The sequence below is a fragment of the Pseudorca crassidens genome, chromosome 12, assembly GCF_039906515.1.
Source record: "Pseudorca crassidens isolate mPseCra1 chromosome 12, mPseCra1.hap1, whole genome shotgun sequence".
Taxonomy (NCBI): Eukaryota; Metazoa; Chordata; class Mammalia; order Artiodactyla; family Delphinidae; genus Pseudorca; species Pseudorca crassidens.
The window spans coordinates 83054923-83078713 of record NC_090307.1 but is presented as its reverse complement, the minus strand read 5'-3'; the positions used below and the strand labels follow the sequence as shown (position 1 = coordinate 83078713).

Below are 23791 nucleotides of genomic sequence, written 5' to 3'. Positions count from 1 at the left end.
AGGGGTGACCCCTCCTGACTCCTAACAGCACGCGTTAGTTTTGCCTGTTTGTGAGCTTTATGTAAAAGGAATCACCTAGCATGTGCTCTTTTGCGTCTGGCTTCTTTCACCAACGTTATGTTCTTGAGATTCACCCACGTTGTTGTGTGTAGCTGCAGTTCATTCATTCCCGTTCCCATCTAGCATTCTGCTGTGTGAGGAGACCACAATTTATTCATCCTTTCTCCTGTTGATGGGCATTTGGGTGGCTTCCAATTTGGGGCTCCTACCAACGGCACTTCTAGGAACACTGGTTCCCGAGTGTCTCTTGGGTGAACGGGTGCATGTGTTTTTCTTGAGTATAAATCAGGGTTTCTTGATCTTGGCACAGTTGACATTTAGGACTGGATGGTTCTTTGTGGTGAGGGCTGTCCTGAGCATTGGAGGATGTTTAGTAGCATCCCTGGCCTCTGCCCACTAGGTGCCAGTAGCATCCCCCAAGTTGTGACAGTCCAAAGGGTCCCCAGGGATTGCCCAATGTCCCCTCAGGGGTAGACAAAATCGCCTCTGGTGGAGACCCACGATATATATCAGGGAATGGATTACTGGGTTACAGGGAGTTATTTGCATAGCTTCAGTATAGTATATGCCAGGTATTTTTCCAAAGTGATTGTACCAGTTTGTACTTCTGCCAGCTGTGTGTGACCTTCTAACCATTTCTAATGCCTTTATTTATAATTTATATATAAATTTTATGGAATGAAATCAGGTGTAAGTATTATTCTACCTTATGCTAGATTACATGGTCTAGCGTGTCTTTTATCATTTATTCTTCCATTACAGAGCAGTAAAGTGATTAAATCTGTACTTAACACTGGAATCTGACTTCCTTTAGTTTAACCCGTGGCTCTGCCTCTCTGTAGCTGTGTGGCTTTGGCTGAGTGACTTCACCTCTTTGTGCCTCAGTTTTCTCTTCTGTCAAACAGGAACAGTAATGGTGCTGGCCTCTGTTATTTGGAGATTACATGAATTCATTAATGTGAGGCATGTGGAAGAGGGCCTGGCGTGTGGCAAGTGCTGTGTTGACTGCTACTATCCATTTTAGTGGCCATAAATATTCTCTTATGTGGATGAGTTGTGGTTTATGTCAGTAGTTCTTTGGTGTGGAATGGTAAATTGTTTTCAGTTTGGGCTGCCAGAGTTTGCAAAATCTAAAAAATGATAATAATGCCTAGTTAAATTTGAATTTCAGATAAACAACAATTAATTTTTAATATAAGTATATCCCATGCAGTATTTGAGATTTTTACACTGAAAAATATTTGTTGTTTATCTGAATTCAAATTGATCTGGGTGTCCTGTATTTTATCTAGCTATCCTCTTAATTCCAGTTCTTTTCTCTTCTGAGCGTCGCAGTGATGAGCATTCTGGAAGTTGCATCTTAGCACACAAACACGGTTTCCTGAAATTGGCTCCTTAGCTGAATCACCTAGGGGCTTGTTAAAGTGCCCAATCCTGGCCCCCACCTAGATCTCTTGAAACTGAGTCCCCAAGGCTGGGTTGAGACTCTGAATTTTTAACCAAGGCCCTAGGTGACTCAGAGCCAAGACTTTAGGGTGAACTCCTACTCTGCTGTGTTTGTGATGTGCTGTGTGGAAGGTGGGGCAGGGAAGACTCTTCCTCGCTGCTCCCTGCCTGGTCACTTCTCTCCTGTGGGTGAAGATAAGGGTTGGCCTTGACTGGCCTTTCCTGGGACACCTCTGCTCAAGGCCTCCAGCCTGGGCAGGGGACTGGGGTGGGGTCTTTACTTCCGGCTGCCCCTCAGCCCAGCTCAGAGCCACCCCCCAGCTTTATAGGAGGCGGCGCTGAACTTTGGCAGCGGGAGAGAAAGGTGGGGGCAGTGGGCACCAGGACCAGCTGCATTGATTTATTTCTGCACTTCTTGGAAGCCCTATCATGAGGAAAACAGGCGGCGGGTAAACAGTAGACGGCAGCCTCAGCAGCAGGGAGGGCCTGGCTGGCCTGAGAGCTTGTCTCAGCTCAAAGTGTCTGCCAGGTTCTGACTGTCGCTGTTGGGGGCACAGTGCCCCTTGGGCCCAGGCCTGTGGCCTCCTGATACTCCACCATCTGGCCAGGTAAGGTCCAACCTGGCCAAGGGGCAGGGCCTGGACTCAGAACTGCACCCCTCGCTATGTCCCTGCCTGACCAGAGCCTCAGGGACTCATGGTCCATTCATTCTGTTCCTGTGGGCCTTCAGAGGCTGCCAGGCCAGGCCTGAGGGCAGGAGGAGATGTCCGCCAGCAGCTCCTGTCCCCGCCCTTAGCCTGGCCTGCAGCAGCTGCTCTCCCCAACTTTGGAGGATAGATCTGATTTCTTTTTCATCCCAGCTGCTGTTGGGCACCCCGGAGCCACCAGGCCACAGCCAGCTGGGCAGGCCGACCCTGTCTGCTCAACTCAAAGCCACAAAATTACAGCCCAGACAAGATCAATATGATCATGTCCCGGGGCCTTCAGAGGATGCTTTTGCTTTGAGAAGAGGTCAGAAGGGGCCTTGGATTTATAAATATATTATTATTTAAGAGAGGATTCCTGGTGGTCTGTAAGAGTTTGTTGGCTGGGGAGACAGCCTCTCTCTGACCTCCTGCATGCTCTCTGGGGCAGAGCCAAAGTGTCCAGGCCATTTAGGCTGGTGTGGGCCAGGTGCTTCCTCTAGCAACAAGGGGGTCTTCAGAGTTTGGGTCTGGGTTTGGGGAGGGAGGTGTTCACCTTCCTTGTACGTCCATTTGGTGCTGACAGCTTGTGCTGGGCACAGACGTTTTCTGGGAAAGAACTCATCAAGCAAATATGTTTAATTAGTGCTTTTTCTTTCTTGCTTTAAGTGCTTGTTGTAGCCTGGGCATTGTTCTAAAGACTGAGGGAATAGTATTGTTACCAAGCCAGATGGGAGCCTTGTCTTTTGGAGTTTATAGTTTTCATTATTTACCCTTTTTGGTTAGGAATCAGACAGGTGGAGTGAGTTGCCCAGGGTCACTCTGCAAGAGGCGCCTGCCAGGTTCAAGTTTCACTAGTAAATGAACAAAATAATCACTTGATCAAGTAGAAAACTGAGTCTGATTAATAATGATGATGATAATAACCAGCATTAATTGTTTACTATGTGCCAGGAACTGTGCTAATAAGTGAGTTTAGTTCCATGAGATCCATATTATAATCATCCCAGTTTTTAGAAGTTGTGAAAGCTGAGGTTCAGAGAGGTAAATTCACTTTCCCAAAGTCACATAGCCAGCAAGTGGCAGAGCTGGAATTTGAACCCAGGGCCTGGGCCTTCAAGCTTAAACACATTGTACAGGTACTTTCTGGGGTTCCCACTAAAGCCTGGTGTGCTGGAGAGGAAAGTCACAATCATTATTTTCATGAAGGTTCAGCATTTGGGTTGGGATAGTGCAGGTGATGAGGGTGCTGATTTACCACCAACTTTATCATATACTCCTCCAAGGAGTGCAGAACACCTGGCATAATAATAGCAATAATATTAACAACAAAAACAACAGATGCCATTCGTTGAGCATTTGAGTGATTCCCATGTGCCTCCCATAGAAAGATTACCTTAAAATACATAGCTGAATTTAAAATACATAGCTGTTTTGTTATTCCCATATGATGGATGAGAAAACCAAGGCTGAGAGAGATTGAGTCACTTTCTCAAGCTCACATAGCCAGGAAGTGCAGAGCCGGGATTTGAACCCTGTTTGCCTGCACAGCCCACAAAGCCTTGCTGGTTCTCCCAGAAACTGCTCCGAGGAGCCCGTGATGGCATCTACGCTCCTCTGGGGTCTCCTTGTTCAGAACAAGGAAGTGACTTGCCTCAGTCCCCTTTATCACTTGGCAGACGGTCCAGATTTCTTATCCCAGTTTCCCGTCTCCTTCCAACCCTGCCTGAGACTCTTAACATTTTCCCTCCTAAATCCTTCTTTCTAATCAGTTCAGCTGTGGAATACGGGCCCCCAAATAATGCCAAGTACAGCCTTTGCTGCCACTGGATTTCCTGCTTGCTTAGCAGGATGGAAACTTTGGCATGGGTATGTGTCCTTTTAAAAAATCCTTTATTTGCTCTGCTCTTGTTTTTATAAGATATGACTCTTAATGAGGCTTTAATTCAAGGTCAAAGAGTCCAGAAGTTGGCAGAAAGCCCATGGCCCCTCTGGGTCCCGCCAGACACATAAACAGCCAATGGCTGGCTTTTTTTCATCTCCTCTTTTAAACAGTCCCATTGCAACAGAGCTCTTCCTTGCATGAGGAGGTAAAATATTTGAACTGACTGTATTGCCTGTTCCTAACTGTTTGCAAAATGCACCCAGGCTCCCCCTTGTCTTTGTTTATTTTTTCCTTTTCTGTAGTTCAAAGAAAATAATTTATTAACTTGAGATTTAGGGATAATGTCGTTCCCCAGCCCTGCAGCTCCCTGAGGCCTGGGCCAGCCTGCCTTCCCTACTTGGGAAGTTGAGACAGGCTTTTCTGTCAAAGGCATAGCCATGGCAGAGCCCAGGTGGACAGGGGTAATGTATTCACAGTCATGATACGAAAACCCTGAGTGTCTGGAACCCAGCCCCCAGGGACCGATGGGGCCACGCCATTGACCTGAACCCCCTGGACTGTGCCCTCGTCTAAATCCATCAGGCTCGCCAGCCCCGGTCTTGGACCGCTGAATAATTTACGGTCCCGCGGAGCAGCGAGCAGCGGGTCATCGGAGTTCATGGGTTAATAACAGGTTTGGTTTTCGATGTCAGCAGCTCTCTTGATAACGTATGAAAGAATCCTATTCTGTTGATTAGATTTTGAAATGGATCAATTTTTAATCAGCCAAACACCTGACTCACTCAATAAGAGTAGCATTGTGGAGACAGGATGGAGGCCGCCTTTATTTACAAGAGTGTTTGTTTTTGGGGGGCCATAAGCAAATTCCTACCCTGATCCCTCCTCCTGGAAGAAATTGACCAGATTATCTCCCACCTCAAATGGCAGTGTTTGATTCACTTCTGATTAGTTGGGAAATCCATGGATCTGTTTAAGAGATAAGAGCAGCAGCTAAAGGTTTGATTTAGTCATCCATGGTTATTGATGGAAAAAGCATTTATTTGCCAATGGAGAAATTTTGCTTAATGTAACAGCACGGAAGAAGGGAGGAGACAAAGGGAGTCCCGGCGATAGCCAGGGGGTGGCAAAGGCATTTTACCACCAGGGGGGGCTGGGATTTCCAGCCCTGTCCTCTGAGATTTTCAAAACGATGGTGTGGAAGTGGGCCAGTGAGCAGATTGAATGCATGGAAGGTTCATTATGGAGGGTGTTGCTTCTGGTCATTTTATTTATTCATTCAACAAACGGTTGAGCCCACACTGTGTCCCAGGCACTGCGTTGGGCATCAGGGACGAAGCTGTTATTGACAGAGACAAGATTCCTGCCCACATAGAGTATACATTCTGGTCCAGGGGAGGCAAGCAGTGAAGGAAAAACAAGGCGTATAATTATAAAGCATGCAAAGTTTTATGAGGAAGCTCTGAGGAAAAATAACAAGATCATTTCATTTCAGTGGTGGTCAAGGAAGATCTGAGTAAAGAGAAATGGGAAGAGAGCACCAGGAAGGAGGGGAGCAGCAAGGGTTAAGGCCTGGAGGCTGGCATGCTAGAGGAGCCAGGTAAGGCCAGGTGGCAGATGAGTGGGTGACAAGAGGGAGAGAGATGGAAGAGGAGTCTGGGCAGGTAAACAGGGGCTGGCTTAGGTGGGAGGAGGACTGGGTTTATCTGCAGTGCCATGGGGAGCCCTGGAACGGTCTGAGCAAAGGAGTGGCTTGTTCAAGTTTTGCGTTAGAAAAGGTCACTCTGAGGAGAGTGGGCTGTAGGAAATGGGAGACTTGTGCTGGGGGGTCTACTGTACCACCCAGTGAGTGGTGATGAGGGTGTGGACCAGGGACACAGGGTAGAGTGGGGAGAAGGGGACAGATTCAGCAATTCTGGTCTGTGGCCAGGTGGCTAAGGAAGAGGATGTGGTGCTTGGGCCAGCTGGGGCCCTGGCCTGGCCTCATGAGGGCTGTAGCCCCAAGCCAGCAGTGGCCTGGTCCCAGGGGAGTGGAGGGATTCTTTGTGGCAGAACCCTGCTTGTCTTTGGACTGGTCTTCCAGACTTTTCCTGAGACTGCAACAGCTAGAAGCAGGGTGGTACGGAGGTTGGGGACTTGGGCTGTGAAGTCAGATAGATATGGGGGCTTCCAGTCTCAGCACTGCCTTTTGCAAGCTGATGACCTCAGACAAATTGCTCTTTTCACATAAAAGCAAGTGAGAATAATTGTTGGTATAGAACTTTCTAGAAGAACTCATAAGAAACTGCCAACAGTGGTTGGTTTCCCCTGGCAGGAGGACATGGGCTGGGTGGGAGGTTGACTTTCTCCTCTGTACCCTTTTGTAGCCTCTGAATTTATGCCACAGGCATGTGTTACCTGGTCAGAATTGTCCATACCGCTTGTGATGTGCTGTGACATTCACCAGGATGGACTTGCAGTGGCATTTGGAGCAAGGACTGGTATTACCACCTCTGTTTTATAGATGAGGCTCAGAGAGGGCCTGTCACTTGCCTACGATCACATAGCTGTGCCTGGTGGCTCCAGCCCCTTCTCAGGCCCCAACCCCTCTCTTTCCAGCTCAGCTCATCTTACCTGTTGCTGTTAGTTGAGGTTGTGGACTTGCTGGGTCTTTGAGAAGCTGGATTTTCCCAGCACAAGTAGCAATCTCTCATTCCCCAGTGATCTGCTCCAGGAACCATCGATTGGGCAGCTTTAGTTATTAGCTTAACCGTTGCACATCCCTCAGCGACACTGTTCTTGTGCCTGCATTGTTGGGGAGGCAGAAGGGCCTGCATGCACACCTGTGTGTGTGCACAGGCCTGGGAGTGTCCACGTGGATTCAGGACTGTGTGGGAGGAAGCCCGCCTCACTTCCCAACTCTCCTTGGTGACAGGCACAGTCTCACAAGCATCTTAATTTAGGTGTGGCACAAGTAATTGCTCACTGAGGGATCTCAGTGGAAAAAGAACTATCTGATTTAGTGTCAGAAGTCCGTGATGCTAGTCCTGGTGCATGCACTTGCTTGCTGTGTGACCTTGAGTTAAGTCTGTTTTCTGGGCCTCTGTTCTGCATCTGTGGAATGGGAATAATGGTGATCTCTGGCCTTCTCCTTGTTGCTTTTCTCTCTTTTCTTACATGTCGGCATAGCTTGCTCCTTCACTTTTGTCTTTACTCAAAAGTTACCTTCTCAGGGAAGCCTTCTCTGGCCACCCTAACTAAAATTTCACAACACACACACCCTATTCTTCTTTTCCACGCTATATGTTTTTTTTCTTCCTTAGCACCTAACGTGATTGATCATATTATAGCTTTTAACCGTTTACTTGTTTACCGATTTTTCCCATTAAAATAGCTGCCCCAGCAGGGCAGAGATTCTTGTCTGTTCTGCTTGCTGCTGTCTTCCTAGCACCTAAAATGGAGCTTGACACATAGTAGGTGCTCATCAAATATCTGTTGAAGGAATGAATGAAATAAATCAGTGTAAGGCACTCAGAACAGTGCCTGGTACATAGTAAGCACTCAGCAAACTACTGGTAAGTTTTTCTGAGCTTTAGTTTCCTCACCTTTATTTATTTTCTAAAATTTATTTTTGGCTGCATTGGGTCCTTCGTTGCTGCACGTGGGCCTTCTCTATTTGTGGCGAGCAGGGGCTACTCTTTGTTGCGGTGCACGGGCTTCTCATCGCGGTGGCTTTTCTTGTTGCGGAGCGCGGTCTCTAGGCACATGGGCTTCAGTAGTTGTGGCATGTGGGCTCAGTAGTTGTGGCATGTGGGCTCAGTAGTTGTTGCTCGCGGGCTCTAGAGCGCAGGCTCAGTAGTTGTGGCGCATGGGCTTAGTTGCTCTGTGGCATGTGGGATCTTCCCCGACCATGGCGCGAACCCATGTCACCTGCATTGGCAGGCGGATTCTTAATCACTGCCCCACCAGTGAAGCCCTTCCTCACCTTTAAAATGGAAATACTGTTGATAGTAGCTATCATAGAGTTGCTGTGAAGATTCAGTACTGTGGATGTTGAGTTCTTGGTACATCTCCCAACACAGAAATTCTTCAAAAAATAGGAGCTATTTTAGTTATAAGTACAAAATGAATAATAAAGGCCCCCTGGTTATGGCAGCATTTTTGAGAAATGGAGTTAGTGTCAGGGACCCAGGGACCAGCTGTAGCCACCCTGTCACCAGTCCTGATTAGCTACTACAGCTGTGGGGCACGATCCTCTGGTTTGCCTTTGACTACCATCTACCCAGAGTGTCTAGCCAAGGTTTGCAAATACCCGCTGGATTCCAGCTTTCTCAAGGCGTGTCTCAAATCGTTCCAAGAAAAGTTCATTTGATTTTGTTTTCATTTTTTTTTAAAGTATGGGAAGTGTTTTTAAGAAGAGAGACCAATTGATATTTTTTGTCCCAGGGAAGCATCCTCAGCACATTGTTATGTGGATAAAAACTGGAGCTGAGCAGCACATAGTGTGTAATTTTGGTAAATCAGACAAGCAGAGCCTCCCCGGACAGGTGAATGAGATTTGTTCATTGGCCTAGACCTGGGTCTCGACCTTCATCCCTAGAGTCTGGGAGGAACCCCATCCAAGATTCTTAATTGCAAGCAACAGAAAGCGACTCAGCCTCCCACCAAGACTCATGTAAGGAGGGGCTTCTCCACCCACAAGAAGGAGATTCTGACGCTAGCTTGCCAAAAAAGCAGATGTTCACGGCAGCTGGAAGGGAGTGGTATGGGATGGGATAGAGATCCCCAAATGAAAATGAGGGACGGTGGCTAGATGCAGCGGGAATTCATGTTGGGGTGGAGGTTGGTCGCTGTGTAGCCTGAGGCAGATGCAAAAACATCTGGGACTTTTCAGTGTCCTCTGACAAGCTTTCACCTGCTGGTGATGTATCTCTGTCCCCTGGGGGCTTATGTCCAAAACCTTAAGACCACTTTCCTGAGAGTGGGGCAGGCCAGAAGTTCTGGGTAACTTTTGGGAACAGCACTCAGTCTCAGGAGGTGGTGTATACATATTCCAGCTCCCTCACTTCTGAGTGGAAGAGTTCCTACATCTCTTTTGCATTTTCTTTGGGTGGTGGAGATTATAGGCGACTTTTGTGTTTGGCTTTCTTAAGGAGGTTTTTAGGTTTTCAGCTTTGAGAATGTTTTATCTTGTCATTTGAAATCAGCTGCAAAAGAGCAGGACTGGGACTTCCCTGGTGGTCCAGTGGTAAAGAATCCGCCTTCCGATGCAGGGGACGTGGGTTCAATCCCTGTTCGGGGAACTAAGATCCCACATGCAACTAAGCCCGCGTGCCACAACTAGAGAGAAGCCCAGCGCCGCAAAGAAAGATCCCGCCTGCCACAACTAAGACCCGATACAGCCAAAATAAATTAAAAAAAAAAAAAAAGAGCAGGACTGCCCCCAGGCAGGTTGGGGGGTGTCTGTGCAGGGACAGCAGGTAGCTTGGTAGCATCTTTGTCTCTGCTCACATTGTGGACAGAGCATTTCAGGCTTCTGCATCGAGCTGGGATGAAGGGAAAAGAGAGAAAGTGGAAATCACAGTACATTATAGGGCGAAACTAAAGGGATTGGAATCAGTCCAAATAAAAGGCTGATGACCTGAACTGGTTGCATTTGGGACATTTCTGGATTTGAAACTTCAGTGGGCAGAGGTGTTTGAGCACCTCCTATATACCAGGTACTGTGTTGGGTACTTAGGCGGGGAGAAATGAGTGAGACCAGGTTTCCCAAAGAGTCTTAGAGAACCCACAAAAAGTAGTGACTGGAATGGACAGGGGGAGCAGATGGCCCAGGGGAAATTGAAGCCCAGGGCATGGGCACAGAGGAGAGACAGAGGTTTGATCATCCAAGGATCCTGGGAACATTTAATACATGCCTGAAAGCTGGAAGATTCGACAGGCTGACAGATGGAGGAGAGTACAACATGGGCAAGGGCCCCGGGGTTGGATGGCTAGGGTCAAGCCTGGGAAGCACTGTGCAGGCCAGCTTGGTTTGTGTGTGAAAGAGAGATGTGGGAATTAGGTTGGGAGAATGCAGGATCCTGAATGTCATGAAGGGACCTTGCTGGATAGCTTGGTAGGCCATAGGGAGCTATAGAAGGTGTTTGAGCACCTTGAGAGTGAGATATTTGGAGCTGTGCTTAAAAGATCCTTTTATCACAATGTTTCTCAACCTCCACACTATGGACATTTTGGGCCACTTGGTTGTGGGAGGATGTCCTATGCATTGTAGGATGTTAAGCAGCATCCCTGGCCTCTACCCACTGAATTGCCAGCTGCCTCCACCCTAAGTGTGACAATCAATAATGTCTCCAGATATTGCCAAATGTCCCCTGGGGGACACAGTCACCCCTAGCTGAGAACCATTGTGTCAGACTGGGTGGGAGCAGGGAGCAGCCAACATGCAGGTGAATAGTGATGCAGCCCGGAAGTAGGGCAGGAATGAGGAAGGAGGGTGCAGGTGCGAGAGGCCTTTGAGAACAAGGACCAGGAGGCCAGGGGTGAGAAGGTCAAGGAGCCCATGGAGAGAGATGTTGGAGCCTGGACTTTCAGGGGCCAGAGTCCAAGGCCCAGGGCCTGACAGGTCCATGGGACTGGGAACAGATGGGAAAGGAAGCAGAACCCTTTGGGGTGAAGGGCGCTGGGGGACCCCAAGGTCATTGCATCTTGTGGTATCTCCAGGGCTTGACACAAAGTGGGTCCTTGGTAACGGGGAGATGTTGTTGAATGAATGAATGAGTTAATGAATGAGCCAAGTAGGAGGCATTTTTTTAAAAAGAGACTGAGGTTCAAGTGGGAGCTAAGAGACCATTTTCTGTGCCATTTAATGAGCACCTACTGTGTGCACACTGGTGGACCCTGGGCACCTATAATACCTCTGATCTCATGGAAATTATAGCATAGAGGAGGAGGGGGTGCTGAACAAGAAAATAGGCAGATAATATATGATTACAGATGGTTCTCAGTGCCAAGAAAGGGAATTCGTGTGTTGGGAGCCAAGTTTGGGAGGAGAGGTCCAGCAACCAGTCAAGGGCTGCTCTCGACAGCGCGGTCCACGTTTGGTCCAGAGAACATGCTTATTCAAGGTGACTTTTGTAGGGGCAGGGTGACAGGCCACCCCTTGGCACAGAAAAACAGCAAGAGCAGACCAGACAACAGGGCAATTTCCTTGAATACTGGGGTAGGGATAATCAGGGAAGGCTTCTTTGAGGAGGTGACATTTGAGCCAAGAATGGAAGATTGAGTAGACCTTTGCAAGGGGAAGCGCAAGGGAACAGCAAAGGCATCGTGGCTGTGCTCGATAGAGATCAGGGTTTATGGAGCAGATGGAGCCTTGACTCATCTCCTTAAACCTTAGAAGTATGTAAAATTTCCCTCCTGGCCTTCAATAGTGAGGACCTAATTGGTGGGGTGGGGTGGGGTGGGGTGGTTGGAGGCTTCTGGGGTAGTGGGCATTCTCACAACCCTGAGACTTAAAGGTTTTCTGCTCTCTTTTCTCCTATTCCTGCCAATTCCCTGTTTCCAGGGGAGCAGGATGGGTGGACCCACAGATGCCCAGACCACCCCCCATACCTTAGCAGTTTGGCAACCTGTGGATATATTGAGTATGAGTTTTAGTTTCTTCAGTGCATCACTGGATAGAGCAAACTTAACTTTTTCTTCTTTTTTTTTTAAGGCCAATTAAAAAACTTTTTTTTTTTTTTCCAGATCAGGCCACCGGCTATTACGGAAATAGTAAACAGGAGTCAGTGCCAGGGCATAAGTGGTCAGTTTTAATTAGAACATTAAAGTATTTTAACGCTTACACTTTATATTTTTGCGAACTTGATTATATAGCATTTTAAATACCTGTGAATGTTTTAAGGACTCTCGGCAATGAATTATTTGCAGTTTCACAGGAAACTTCTATTTTAAAAGCAAAACGGTATAAGAGTGGCTCCGAAGGCTTGGCAGCAGTGACTGCACTGTATAATGAGGAACCACGTGGTGGGTGGGTTGGCAGATGGCCTGCTGGGCCCGCCGTCACCCAAGCTCCCCGGTGACCCCGTTTTGGAGAGGCTCCTGCTGTGTGCCAAGGATTTAGGGAGGCCTCAGGGTCCAGCTAGGGCCCCCACGCCCCACCCGCCCCCAAGTCCTGAGCATTCTTCTTCTGGAATGCGGCTGACAGATGTCTCTTGGTCTCTTCCACTCTCTGCCACTGAAGCATCTTCAGGGGGCTCCCAGCTGCAGCTTTCACCTGCTCTGTGCTTCTCCCCACCCAGCATCCAAAGGGGGCATCTTAAAACACAAATCAGTCTCATTGCCCAGTGGCTCAGAAGCTTCCCAGGGGAAAGTCAATGTCCACATCAGAGTCGCCAGACCATGGGCAGTCAGACCTAGCCCCATCTTTTCCTCATGCCACCACAGCGCAGACACACAGGCCTTATCATCTTTCCATCTCTTAATGTTTATTGAGCATCTGCTATGTGCCAAGCATTGTTCTAGACACTAGTGATTCCCAGCCTTCATGGAGCTGCCCTGCTAGTCAGGGGAGACAGGTGTTAGAGAAGCAGGTGAGAGGAGGGGAGGAAAAGTAAAACCGGGCAGAGGATGGGGATGGTGGGGGGTGCTGTTTTTGATGGGGGGAATTAAGACAGATTTCTCTCAAGAGGTGACATTTAAAGGCCTGAATGAAATGAGGGAGCAAGCCAGTGGTGTGCTGGAGTTGGTTTGCACAGGCTCACGAGAAGCCAGTTGCACCCATCTCTTCCCAGATCCTTGTTTAGTGATATCTGGTTGGTAGCTTGAAATCAGCCAGGGTGGGAGTGTTTTACACCACAGAAATTGGCAAATGCCACAAATTCGAGCTTTCTTCCCAGAGATCTGGTTGTTATGCATTTACCAGCACACATCTGGAGCGGGTCGTGCAGAAAGCCGTGGGAGGGGGTTCTGGGCATTCCCTGAAGGGGAAATGTGTTTAGGAAGGCTTGAGGAACATCACAGAAGACAGTATGGATGGGACTGAGTGAGTGAGAAGGGCAGCATGAAAGGAGATAAAACTAGAGACTTCCCTAAATGCTTCTAGTTTCCGAACTCCTCTAAGCTTGTTTGTGCCCCAGGACCTGTGCACATGCCATTCCTTCTGCCCAGGATGCTCTTCCCCTGGCTGGTTCCTTCAGCTCCTGTCTCCCCACAGAGAGGCCTTCTCTGACCATTTTTGCTAAAACACGTTTTCCTCCTTTATTCTTCTATCAGCACCCTTGGGTTGTCTTCCCAGCATTTATCTCAATTTGTAATTGTGTATTGGGTTTTTTATTGTGTTGGGGTCTGTCTGCCCCATTGAACTGTAAGGTCTGAGAAGTCTTCTTGCTTCCTGCCATCTTCCCACCTTCCAGCAAGGACCTGCACAAAACAGATGCTCAGTGCCTTTTTGTCAAATGAGTGAATGTGGATAGAAAGCCTTTCTGTGCCAAGCATTGGTTTGGGAGATATCCTAACTGCATGAGATCAGAAATCAAGGAACAGAAGCAGCTGGCAGAGAAGCCAGAGGTTCCTACCTTGTGTCCAGCCTTATTCCAGCAGCATAATTCCTGGGTTCCTTCTACTTAATCCAGAAGCAACACAGCGCCATGTTGGGGCCTCTCTGAGAATGGGCACAGTTATCGTCCCCTAGCTGCCAATCCCCTGTTGGTGAGTAAGAACAAGCTCTCTGCAGCTACTGAAGACACTGGTGACATTGGAGGTTAAATATTCCTATTATATCTTTGCTGGCATTTTTATTGTCACAAGAGCAGTGGATGTCAGGAGTTCAGGACTTGAGATGAAGTTTATTTCATGATGGAGAAAATGCTGAACGCACTGGTGTTTGGAATCGAGTGGCCAAAGGTGCACTGAGGACAGAAACATTTTGATCACAAGGAAGAGGTTCAGCTGACCCGATTATTTCTTTTTATAATGTTGAGAGCTTAGAACATATTGATTGAGGTGATCAGCATTTAGGTCTTTCATAGTTAATGAGGAACTGTCCAATTTGTATTGGAAACTGTCACTGCCCAGGGCCTTTAATGAGGTGTGTGGTTCCTGGGAGAGGAAAACAGTTAACATCACAGAAGTGGGTGCGGAACCAAGAGAGGAAGAGCACTCCTTTTTTAGGTAATCAAATCACCTTCCTCTGTCCTTGAGGGTCCATCTCCTGGCTCTGCCCTTCTCAGCTGTATTCCCTTTGGTAAGTTGCTTAGCCTCTTGTAACCTCAGTTTCCTCTTCTGTAAAATGGGCTAGTAGTGCTGTTATCTCCGGGAGTAGTTTATGGTTTATGAGGATTAAAAGTGATGATGCATGTGCAGTAAATTCTCAGAAAATGTTGCTTACTGTTATTCAGGCTGTCAGGTGATAGTGTTGGTGCTTCCTAAGGCCTATGAAATGGGAACATCATAGGTTCGTTCCAGTATGACAAGGAGCTTCCTAAAGAAAACACCCTGAATGAAGAGTTGCCACAGAGTGTTCTGGCCCCTTGATTTGTCGCTTCATCTTGAGGCAGTGCAGGTTTCACCAGAAGATAATGTTTTTTCCTTGAGAAAATGCACTCAAGTGCTTAGCACTTGACCTAGCTCATGGGAGCATCTGCTGATTTTATCATGAATCAGAGAACTGTATCCATTTCTGTGTGTATTGTTGTACAGTGGACTTTGCTGTAAGCTGTCTGCACAATTATTCAGTTTTGTATTACCTGAGAGGGCAGGGGCCTTTGTCAGCCTCGTTTGCTGCTCTGTCCTCAGCACCGAGAACAGCTCCTGCACATAGTAGGTGCTCAGTAAATCTTGGTTGAATGAATGAAATTATATGAATGTAGGGGTTTAAGAATGAAAGACCATATCCCAGAGAAATGTTAACTGAAGTTCACACAAAAACTTGCATGTGAATGTTCACAGAAGCGTTATTCATAAGACCCCCAAAGTAGAAGCAACCCAGATGTTCTTTAGCTGGTCAGTGGTTGAACAAACTATGGTGTATCCGTACCATGGAACACTACTCAGCAGTAAAAAGGAATGAACTATATCAATACACTAACAACTTGGATGAATCTTGGAGGAATTATGCTGAGTAAAAAAAGCCAGTCTCAAAAAAGATGACATACTAGATGATTCCATTTATATAGCATTCTTGAGAAGACAGAGATGGAGAACAGATTAGGAATGGGAACAGGAAGGGAAGTAGGTGTGGTTATAAAAGGACAGTGTGAGGACCCTTATGGTGATGGGAATGTTCTGTATGTTGACTATGTCAGTGTCAGTATCTTGGTTGTGATATTTTACTACAACTTTGTAAGTTATTACCAAGGGGAAAAGTAGCTGAAAAGTATGGGAGATCTCTCTGTATTCTTTGTTATAATTGCATTGAATCTACAATTATCTCACAATAAGAAGTTCAGTGTAAAAAAATGAGGGACTGAAAGCACTTGATTAATTATGAGAGATACAGTGGGCTGAACCCCTACTCTGGTACAGTAACTCAAGTTTTCACAGCAGCTTCGTGAAGTAGATGGATGTGACGTCACCATTTTACAGGGAAGGAAACGGGCTCAGAGAGGTTAAGGGACTTGTTTGAAGACTCACAGCTGGCAGGTGGTAGAGGTGGGACACAAACCTGAGAGTGTCTGGCCCCAAACCCTGAGTTCTTTCCTCTAGACATGCATCTCTGAGTTTGTGCGGGTTGAATGCTGGGCAGAGCCAGGAAGCTCACTTCCCTCATGCACAGTCACATGATGTCTGACCACTTAGTTGGGCCCTGTGGATGACCTCTTAAGTGACTGACAGCTCTGTAGGGGAGAGGTGGCTGAGAGTAAACCTAGGCTTCCCACCTGGCTGCTCCTAAGTGACCTGCTGACCTCAGGAGTCATGACCCCCTCCCCACCCCACTCCTTTGCCTTATGCGAGGATGTTGCAGTATTGGTGTTATTATACCAGCTTTACAAGTGGGAAGACTGAGGCACAGGATGGAAAAGGAACTGGCATTGTTCCAGGTGGAGGTGTAGTCCTTCCCACCTCTAGCATCCTGTGGTGGTGATTATAGTTCCTTTGATTTGTCTTGCACAGCTGCTGTTTTCAAGGGTGTCTTCTGCCCCGTGATGTGGTGGTCAAGGGCACAGATTCTGCAGCAAGGTCCGGCAATGCTGAAGTGGAGTCCTTGCCTTGCACATCACCAGACTGTGAGCTGGGGCAAGTGATTTCTCTTTTTCAAGCCTCACTTTCCTCATCTGAGAAATGGGGATAATAATGGGGATAATAAGAAAACATAACACACTGTAGGAAACAAAAACCACTGGCAGTATCTGAGGTCTAATTGGGAACTCTGATCTATCTGCCTTGAGGTTCAGAGCTCTGAGCAGAGTATGCCGAAAGGAGCAAAGCCCCCTTCCTGAATTATATGCCCTGACATGGCTCCCTGGGGCATGTGATCTCCTGGACCTGAGTTCTGCTTAGCTGTTGGTTTCCTGAGCAGCATGGCACATGCTATATTAGAGGACATCCAGGGGGCCCGGGAGGCTTTCTGCAGGAGGCAGCGCCTAAGCTGAGAGCTGAAAGATGACTGGGCTTTTGCCAGGTGAGTGGGAAGCAGAGGATGGAAGGACATTTCAGGGAGAGGGAACAACAGGTACAAAGTCTCAGAGGTTAGAGTGTGCAGGTGCTTTTGGGGAACTGTAACCAGGATGGTAATACTTTAACATTAAACAGGCATAAAGCAGAACCCAGTCACTCTGGCCCTCAGTATCTTTTTCTGTTAAGACAGCCCAGAGTAGGCTAGAAGGATCCCAGGGGGACTCATAGGTGGGTAAGGAATTTGGACTGCATCTTGAGGATGATGGGGAGCCATGGAGGGTTTTGAGCAGAGGAGTGGTGCAGATAGACTTATATTTGAGAAAAGTGGTTCTGGCAGCTGTGTGGAGTGGAGGGGGGCAGAGGCGAGCCTCCAAGTGGAGGGTACTGCAGCATCTTGGTGAGCGATCACTGGGGACTGGAGCAGAGTCGTGGGAGTGGACTTGGATAGAAGTGGATAGATTCAGGACATTGGTGAATGTCTGATGGGAAAGTGACAGAGCTTGGCAAGGGGCCAGATAAGGGGGCATTTTGGGTGAGCTGGATTTCTGACTTGGGTTCTGGGCTGGGCCACTTGGGGGAGGCCCCTTTACCTCTCTGTTCCACGGTCTCCTCTGTAACATAGGGGTGATTTCCCCCTTCCCCATCTCTTGGCATCCTTGGCTTCAGTGAGTGTCAAATGAAAAGATCCCTGAGCCAGCGCCTTACAGGGAACAGCAAAACCCCCGAACCCCCACCCCCACCCAGAGCTCGTGAGTATTCCCAGGGGGACAAGGCCCCTGGTGTTCAAGATAGAACTCTCTTATTTAGTCCAGTGGTGTTTCAGAGGTGCCACAGTCTAATCTGCTTAACACAGATACCGACTACTGGTTTTCTTTCCTTTTCCTTTTCCTTTTCCCAAACTAGTAAAGACTAGTTTGGGGCTCTCTTCGCTTCTCTCGCTTATCTCAGGGGAGGTGCTGAGAAACAGTGCCATCACCAAACTGAAGGTTCCAACACAAGCATCAGCATTTATGGAGCTCCTACTGTGTGCCAAGGCCTCTCTGTATGTTACCGCCTTCTTTGTCTTCTGGGTTAGGGGCACGGGTGATGGACTCCAACAAACTGGGGTCTATGTCTGGCTGTGCCATGTCCTGGCTAATTGGAGCCACTTGCAGCCTCAATTTGCACACCAGTGTAAGGGGTCACTCTTTTAGACTCACCTGGGAAGGTTGCCAAAAGAGTCAGTGAGTCCACTCCAGCCAGGGGCAGGGCGACTGGGTACAGTGCTGGAACAGAGAATGGCCTCGGTAAGAGGCAGCTGGCAATAAATAATTCTGGGAGGTTGGCCTCGTGTTACTGTTCAGGGAGGGAAGTGATATTTACAGCACGAAAGCTGCCAAGGTAAATTTCCTGACTCAGCCATGCCCTTTCCACGAAGGTCTGGAGGAGACACAGCTGGGGTCATTGCTGGCCAAGGTCAAGTGTAACCGGATGGCCTGTACTCCCTGTGCAGCCCCTCTAGTACAGGGAGAAACTCCATGGGGCCATTGAGGGATACAGGATTGGGCCACCTCATCTTGGTAGCCCAACTGACAGGGCCCATTTTGATTTTTTACCCCAGCCAGGCTGGAACTTTCCCAAAGCCCAGACAATTGTCACCCATGGTTTTATGCACTTTTCATAGAATAGCATTATATTAGTTTCCTAGGGCTACCATGACAAATTACCACCAGCTGGGTGGCTTAAAACAACAGAGATTTGTTGTCTCACGGTTCTGGAGGCCAGAAGTTTGAAATCAGGGTGTCAGCAGGGCCACGCTCCCTCTGAAGGCTCTAAGGGAGGATCCTTCCTCATCCCTTTCAGCTTTTGGTGGTGGCCGGCAGTCCTTGGTGCTCCTTGGCTTGCAGTTGTGTCACTCCGATCTCAGCCTCCATTGTCACATGGCTGTCCTTTCTCTGTGTGTCCTCTCCTCTTCTTATAAGGACAATAGTCATTGGATTTGGGGTTCACCCTAATCCAGTATGACCTCATCTTTCTAACTACATCTGCAAAGACCCTTTTTCCCAATCAGGTCATAATCGGAGGTTCTGGCTGTAGTCGGGACATGAATTTGTGTGTGGGCGTGGGGAACGCTCTTCAGCTCAGTACAGACGGTTTCAGAAAATGCTGCAAGCACGTGTCCTTCTCACTGTGAGCTTTGTTAGGAGTTCTTTGGGGAAGTGGGAAGGGGGTGTGGGGATGACTCCCTCAACCGTGGGCAGGAAAAAGGGCTCCAAGTGTTAGTCTTAAATGCTGCCGGAAAAAACTGAGACTTGGGGTCTTTACTGCTTTTGGGAGGAGGAGCAGAGGCTGAGCTAAGGTCTGCGGTTGTTCGAGTTTCCTTGGTTTTTGAAAACTTGGTTTTCCCTGAGCCTCAGTTTTCCTCTCTGTAAATTGGGGATAATAACAGCACCTTCCCTTCGAGGTGGTTGTGAAGACATCACATAAGGATTTTAATGCTAGAGACTCGTGAGTCCAGGGTCTTATTGTTTGGACAGAGAATCTGGGACTGAGAGGACAGCCATGACTTGAAGTTACAAGCTTAGAATCAGGGCTGGATGTGGTGCTCCAAGAACAGTGCTCTCTCCTCTCAAATCCAGCCTGGGTTCCTGCCAGCGATTGGATAGGAGGGTCTGAGCCCTTTATCGTAAAACTAATGAATGTGTATTTAGAAGCTAATCTTCACAGTGATCCTGTGCATTGGAGACTGCTGCCGTCCCCATTTTACAGATAAGGAAACTGAGGCTCCTGGAGGTTTAAGCCTGCCCAAGGCCACGCAGCTGTAGGTGGTGGAGCTGAGATTTGAATGCAGGTATGTCCAAGTCCACTTCTCTGGTTCCATCTCCCTTCCTTAGGCTCCTCCATGCCTCGGTTTCCCCATCTGTAAAATGGCATCTCCTCCGGGTTCCTGACTCCAGCAGAATTGTGCTGAGTACAAGGCCCAGAGCGTTACATAACCCTGGTTTGCTCAGGAGGGTGTCTCAGCTTCCCTGTCTCCTGTCCCACACACCACAGCCACTTGAGATTTTCACACAGACAGGAACTGTTTGTGGGGTGGTGAGCAAGTGAGAGAGAGAGAGAGAGAGAGAGTGTGTGTGTGTGTGTGTGTGTGTGTGTGTGTTTGCAACAAATATTTTATAATAGACAAGCCTTGTCTGCCACTTCTAAAAGTAGTGGGGGGAAAAAAACCCCACTTTGACAAAGTAAAAATAACCCAAAGCCTGAGTCACTGAAGTCACTGAACTCAGCCAGAAGTGGCTGCTCTGAGCTTGGCTGCTTCTGCTTGCCCAGAGGCAGTGGGTCAAGGGCCAGAGGTTTGGGGGATGGACACCTGGGCTTTTAGGGGGAAAGTGCCAATGGTTAGTTTGTGGGTGTAATGCCTGTCCATCTATGTTTTTGTTTTTTTTTTCCTGCAGGAGGAAATGTCTCCTTAAAATGCTCCTTATTCTCTCTCTTAAAAGTGACTTGACAGTTGATAATTTTGCCCTAGTGACGGACACCTTAGAACTTTTATTTCTCGGAGGCCAAACATTGATGTTGTGTGAAATGGGAGCTTGGCGGAGCCTTTGTGCGGATCTCGAGCTTCCTGAAAAATTTATTTACTGTGACTGTGATCTGCAGAGCGAATTGATGTTTGTCTGTAGTCATTTGCACCAGCAAGGAGGGGAAAATGCATGACTGCACTTTCCTTGGAAGACTTGCAAGGCTGTTTAAATAAGTAGCTAATAGCAAACTTTCAATAGCAGACAGGCAGCTTGATGGACATGGTACAGTGTATTATTAACCATAAGCAGGCTTAATCTTTCCCCCATGTTTTAGGGGAAACTTTATAACCTTCTGGCCAAGGAATTCATGAGAACCAGGTATTTGAAGCTGAGCAAAATTATCCTGGCTGTTCCAGTGGCAGAATCAATAATTCCAAGAGACACGTGAAAGAGGCGAAGCAGAGGCTCTGTCTGGGGCCCACGTGAGCTGCCCCAGCCTCCTCCTTGTGGCTGGGAGGTCAGGAGAGGGGGGGCCTGAGCTGGCAGGAGGAGGTGAGGGTCATACCAGGAGCCTGGCTTTTCCACCAGGAAAGTAACTTTTGCTGTTGCCTCCTGCTTGGAGGGTCTGTGGGGACAGGGAACAGGGATATGTGTCTTCCTGCTGGGCCCTGGTTATAGTGCCTGACCCTTTGGTGGCACCCACCATTTTAAGCGATAGAAAGAATTTATGTGATTGTCCAGCGAATGTCTGTCTTGCCCCTCAGAACCAGAAGTTTTTGCAGCCTGGAAAGCATCATGTTTAACCAGGAGAGCTCTCTTGATCTCTGAGAGAAGGTAGACTCTCTTTGTTATAAAGTCTCCCCTCAGTTCCTTACCTGACGCTTGCCGCCCTTGGGAGTGAGGGAAACTTCTGTGTCTGTCTTTCCCCCGTTAGCTGGTCACCTGCAAGGGTGCGGGGACTCATCATGTTCCCTGTAGTCTCCCCAGCCACTCTCTGGAGTCTCTTAAAGGCTCAGCAACTGTTTGTTGAATGACTGGCATGGATTTTGTTCGGAAGGAGACAGCTGTGGCTAAGAGCATGAAGGTCAGGTAACCTTGGGATTAAATTCTGGTCTGTTAACTGCTGTCTTCAGGCAAGTGGCTTGCCTTCTCTGGGTCTTTGTTTCCTAGTCTGGAAAATAGGATAATGGAGGAAGTGCCTTCACCATGTTAAATGTTTCCTCGTTCGTAAAATAAGTGGAATGCTACCTTCCTGAAGGGCTGTACTGAGGAGTAAATGAGAGAATGCTAGTGGAGGACCCAGCATAAGGTCCAGCATAAAGCTGGTGTTCAGTAAGTTAGAGCTGTTACTATTAATGTTTGATTGATATTACTATTATTATTATTGCTCTCCATGACCCCAGGGAACTCACAACCTCTGTTTTGTCTGCTTTGAACACTATTGCCCCCTTTCAAGATCTTGAAGCCATAATAGGGGACACACTACTCCAGACCTGTGCAGAGTCAGGAAATGCTGGTCTAAAGCGCTTGACACTGAAACTGGGCTGGAGGGAACCCCCACACACAAATCGTGGCGGCTCTGGTGGGTCTGTTCTGTGCTGGAGCCGTGAGCTGCCCCCAGGGTGCCGGACCTGAGCTCCCACCCCACCCTTTGCTCCAGCAAGGGTGCAGGGGCCGGGAAGTTTCACAACCCCCAAAGCCAAATAGAGCTAGCAGTGAATCAGGGGCAGGAGACAGTTTGAGGGGCTCGACCACACCTGATAAGAGTGTCTCATGGATGAGTGACAGCCCCTGAATTATCCGTGCCACTGAGCCTCGCCTCACAGTGTGGAGAGCCAAGAGCTGCCTGACACTCAGAGCTTTATCATCACCAGAGCCAGAGCCTGGTTTACATTCCCGCAGCTGCCCAGAAGGTCCAAAGTGGAACCTCTCTGGGTATGGGGAGGTGGGACCATGGTCTCAAGTTCCCCAGCTGCCTGGGCCAAGGCTCTTTGTCCTCCCTGGGCTGCTCTCTTCCCCTCTGGCCTTTCTTCCTGCTCTTCAGAAGCCAGTTGGGTTTGCCCAAAATATCACCATAATGACCCTTATGCATGGAGCAGAGTGGGAGGCCAGACCCCGTGTTGGGTACTCCCTGTGTGGGATCTCAGGAGCTTTTATTACTTACATTTTTGAGATGAGGAAACTGAGGCTCAGAGAGATAAAGTCAGTTGCCTGAGGCCACACAGCCTTCCTCTCACCTGTCCCTCTTCCCAGTTTAGTTGTGTCTCCAGCCTCCTCTTTCCCTTCAGAAAGCAGGGGCAGCTCAGCCATTGGGCAGGTGTATGAGTGGAGCTGGAATTGTCCAAGAGACCCAGCCAGACGAGGGTAGATGTTGGCCGCAAGATAAAGTGTTAAGCCCTAAAAGTAGGGTCTTGCCAACCCATGTGGCAGAGCCCAGCACCCCTAGGGACCCTGTGCTGAGGGTCTTTCCTGTCCCTTCCTCAGAGTCCCACCTGTCTTTAAAAGAACACATAGCCTACCTCATGCTAACCCTGTCCCGACTGCTGACAGGAGCCCAAGGAAGGTGATGTGGGAGCCTCAGACCTGTGGGAGTCCCCTGAGACCCACAAGGTAGCCTTGGAATGAAGACCCACATTGTTCTGGATGGATCATGTACTCAGATACTCAGGTGCCTCTCTTGGGGTGGTGAGCCCTGTCATCTCCCCCACTTCCTGTGTCATTTCTGGTAGGAGGGCCTTCCTTCCTCTGCTCGCATGCTAACCCTCAAGCGTTCCACCTTCAGACTGGAGCATGGGGAGTTGCAGAGGAAGCTGAGGCATCTGGATCTTTCCTTTTGGCTTGATTTATTAGAAACAAACTAATACAAGAGCTTAGAGCAAGGCACCAGGCCACAGAGGGAGCTTGAAAAATATATTCATCACAGCAGTAATCACTAATACATATTAATGTGTCTACTCTGGGCCAGATCTGGGTAGCCTCTAGACAAATAAAATGGGACTCCTGCTCTCAGGAGGGTCACCAGGGAGAGAAGACCACCCATGACAGCACAAGATGGAGGTTTCTTCGGCACTGGGTACTTGCTGTGCAGGGGCTTAGAGTCAGGAGCTGGGAAGGAGCCTCAAAGAAACTCTTTGCCGCAAGTCTGGAAAGATGTGTTTCCCGGGCAGGGAATTAGGGTTGCCATTCTTTTACACCAGGGAACAGCATCAGACACAGGGAACAGCATGGGCACTGGCACAGACACTGGGGACTGGTGACTCATTCAGTTGGAGATCAAGGTCAGCTTGGAGCTGGTGGTGGATGTTAGATCAGGCAGGACCTCCTGGGCCACCACGTAGAGATTGGACTTTTCCTGGAGGCTCAGGGTGAGGATTTAGGGGTTTAATTCTAAGAGCTGCAGGAAGCCATGGAGAGGTTTGAGCCTGGAGTGGCAGTGACTGAAGCCATTTACCTTTTGCAAGGAGCCCTCAGGCCACCCTGGAGAGGAGGAATTGTGAGGGGGTAAGATCAGAGTCAGTGAGACCAGGAGGAGCTACTGCAGTCATCCAGGCCTGTGTCGTGGGGAGGGGGCCTGAGCCGGGCCGTGGCATTGGGACTACCCAGTAGAGGACCGATGCAGG

The 23791-nt window shown here is 48.5% G+C and overlaps 1 protein-coding gene across 6 annotated transcripts in view; it reads left to right on the top strand.

The window, feature by feature from the left end:
• CUX2 (cut like homeobox 2) overlaps window positions 1-23791 on the top strand; it is a 261518-nt gene that overhangs the window by 32862 nt on the left and 204865 nt on the right. The gene's annotated exons all lie outside the window — the stretch shown is intronic.